At 31.0% G+C, this 3,485-nt stretch overlaps 1 protein-coding gene and 1 non-coding gene across 4 annotated transcripts in view; both read right to left on the bottom strand.

Annotated features, from left to right (window-relative positions):
* LOC106793860 (solute carrier organic anion transporter family member 5A1) overlaps positions 1-933 on the bottom strand; it is a 41,773-nt gene extending 40,840 nt beyond the window's left edge. For all 3 annotated transcript variants that reach the window (XM_014761118.1, XM_014761121.1, XM_014761120.1), the window contains exon 1: positions 350-933. The gene's annotated coding sequence lies outside the window, so the exon portion shown is untranslated. The remainder of the gene's footprint in view (positions 1-349) is intronic.
* A 595-nt stretch (positions 934-1,528) lies between these two features.
* Positions 1,529-1,600, bottom strand: Trnap-ugg. Its single transcript has one exon. It is a non-coding gene; the product is annotated as a tRNA-Pro (tRNA).
* Between the last annotated feature and the right edge of the window lie 1,885 nt (positions 1,601-3,485).

The raw sequence follows: 3,485 nt of genomic DNA, 5'->3' as shown, positions 1-3,485 counted from the left end.
AATTACTCGGTATTATTTTTGAAAATATATATATATATAGATATTTATTCATTTTTAATCTCCAAATAAGATAACACTAATGTTAATGATAGAACAAATTAACGTGTAAAAATTTCATAAGTACTTTACTTAATATAATATATATACATATGTGTTTGTGTGTATGTGTGTGTGTGTATATGCGTAGAAAACAGAAAGAAAAAAAGATAAGTGGAAAATACGTAGAAACGTATAATGGATCATTTAAAAGAGATACAAATTGAAGGTAACCCTTTGCGTTTCCAAGTATAGATCAAAGTTTATAAATTGAATAATAAATGTTATTTTTTTTTTAAAAATGTATATTAACCTTAGGGTTGAGGATAGAATCAGCAACAACCAAAAGTTCCTGGACTCCTTTGTATCCCAGGGACGACGACGAAAAACGATCCCCTCGTGGCGACACCGCGACGAACAACGTACGAGCTTCTTCATACACATTTAAACACACTAAAAACGTATATTCACTATATCACTGGTTTTTCTCTTTCCTTCTTTCTTTCTTTCTTTCTTTCTTTCTTTCCTTCCTTCGTTCGTTCGATTCTTCGACACTAAAAGAGGAATTCTCTTTCTATTCCTATCTATATAAATTCATAAATTTTTATTTCTCTTACTTAACCTCTCTTAAATCAAAAGGAATGAACCTTTTCTTCTTCTTTTTGTTATTTTTTTTTTCTCTTTTTTAATTAGAACTTTCGTTGATAGATATATTATATTTTTTCGCGACGACCGAGTATAATAATAATGACGGGTGAGATACACACCACACTGTGTCAGAGAGGGAGAAGAAAACACACACGCGAATAAATCACACGTCGAAAGCGTTCGTCGTGTTCTTCTACGTTCGACCGTCAGCTGCCTCTCTCGGAGATCATAGACCAGCTGTGTTTTTGTTCGACCATTTGGGAAGCGGTGCATGCGCACTACCATCCAACCGCCATCTTTAATTTACTACGAAGTCAAATCGTTCGACGCGCCAAATTCGATTAAACCTTTATCGTTTAGTTTTCTTTTCTTTTTTTTTTTTATTACGTTTGCTTTAAATCGCATTTATTCGTAATAAAGGAAATTGAAAATGGATAATAGTATACTAGGTGAATAGAACAAATCTGTGATATATTATCTAAATGTATAATAGATATTATAAATGGATATTTTTGATATATATTATTACGACACAAGTGATATTATTTCGTATAAGAAGATTCAGAGTTAGATTATTGTTCAATATGTGTTACGCATTTTTTTTATTTTTATATAAAAAATTGTTATATAAATATTTTTGTTCGTCTATTTGTTAATCTTTAATCTGAATTATCGATGGTTATTTATTTGTAATAGTTTCGAACGTCTCGGTGGTAATGTTCGTTCCGCTTCTATTTAATATTGTTCCAAATTTTATTATTAGAAATATTAAAGTATAATTAATTTATGCAGTGAATGAATCAATAAGGAAAAAAAACAGTATCGACGAGGTGAAAAAAAAATCGGGCCCCTCCGGGATTTGAACCCGGGACCTCCTGCACCCAAAGCAGGAATCATACCCCTAGACCAAGAGGCCTCGATGTATGGGCCTAACAATATAATGTAGTAAAGTAATTAGATAACTTCATATTTATACATATAATTTATGAAATATTTAATATCTTATGTGTTTTTTAATATAAATAAAAACTAATATTTTTCGTGTAATTTAATTGTTTTTCTCCTGTTATATTTTGCGACACTTAATCGTTGTATAAACACTTTATTTATATGATAATAATAATATTTTCTATGAAGGTATATATTTATAAACATTTTTGGAATCTCATCGCACGAAAACTAAATGTTTATATCGTATACGACGATAGAATCATCTATCTCTATAATTTTGTGGACAGTTTATAAATAATGATAGAGATTAGTAACAACAATAATGTATCAACTATGATGTACAATATATTACTTAACAAGTAATTTATACAATCAAAAAATCATCAGAATAAATAAAATATTATAATATTGAAAATAATAATAATAATGTTTAAATAAAAGAGTAGATTCATATTTACAATTACTCGAGCTATCTTTAAAGTTAACTTCCAATTATCGTTCGTACGATTGATAATAATTATAATGTACGGGAATATAATTCAAATCAAATTACAATTGTTTTTTGTAAACCTTAATATGAAATAATAAATGATTTCGTATTCAAATATTTGCAAACATTATTTGGAATAATTGAAACAATGTTTTGCAAGTTAAGAACTAATTGCATTCTATACAAATTCGATGATCACTTTTAGCAAGAAAATAAATTGTGCAATAATAAAAACAAATTGGACATTAGATTCAATTAAATTATTCATATTAAAAGTCTGTCATTGATCTATTCCTACACTCACAGAAACAAAGAAGGTAATACTTATTACCTTCTGATATTTTAGTCCTATTTAAGTAATGGCAGATGTCGCTAAATGATAACGTGAAAGATAACTGTCGTATCGACGTTTATCTACGATAAACAATGACGTTTACAATGCAATACAAAAGTGCAAACTTGATATTATTGAAATCAAATTTTATCAATATCTAAAGTCTTATTATTACTTACATTATAAAAAATAAAACACAAAGAGAGATTTTTTTGTTAAACAAACTTTTGGTTTGGATCAATGACGACATTTTTTTAATATTTTTTGTCATTCTTATGGTTATAAGCTGTCCATTTATGTTTTTTCTATTAAAATGTATTTAATTAAAAATACTACTACTCTAAGCTCGATAAATTAGATCCACGAAATATAATACCATTTCATAGTTTTCTCTTTGATACAATTCGCCATTCCAATTATATCGCATCTTTCTGCTTTAGAATTCCAATGGTAGCCGGCAAGGCATTTTCGAAGAACCAGATCGCCGTTTTTGCAAACATAGTAATTTTCGCAAGAGCAAATATGAGGATAAGTAGAACCGTCTGGAGCGCAAACAGAGCCAGGTATCACTACGGGGGAAGGTTCGGTAGACGGTTCAATGGAAGCTTCAGTGGATAGTTTAATAGAAGGTTCGGTGGAAGGTTCAATGGAAGGTTCGGTAGAAGATTCTGTCGAAGGTTTAGTCGAAAGTTCAGTGGAAGGTTCGATAGCAGGTTCGGTAGAGGATCCTATCGAAGGTTTGGTAGAGGATCCTATCGAAGGTTTGGTNGGTAGAGGATCCTATCGAAGGTTTGGTAGAGGATCCTATCGAAGGTTTGGTCGAAGGTTCAGTAGAAAGTTCGGTAGAAGACTGTGTCGAAGGTTCAGTCGTAGGTTCAGTGGAACGTTCAGTGGAAGGTTCGGTAGATGGTTTGGTAGAGGATTCTATCGAAGGTTTGGTCGAAGATTCAGTTAGAGGTTCGGTAGAAGACTGTGTCGAGGGTTTAGTCGAAGGTTCAGTGGAAGGTTCGGTAGCAGGTTCGGTAG

Source organism: Polistes canadensis, unplaced genomic scaffold, assembly GCF_001313835.1.
Source record: "Polistes canadensis isolate GaletaPanama2010 unplaced genomic scaffold, ASM131383v1 scaffold_19, whole genome shotgun sequence".
Classification (NCBI taxonomy): domain Eukaryota; kingdom Metazoa; phylum Arthropoda; class Insecta; order Hymenoptera; family Vespidae; genus Polistes; species Polistes canadensis.
Note: the sequence above shows the minus strand (reverse complement) of the source record. Positions and strands in the feature narration are given on the sequence as shown.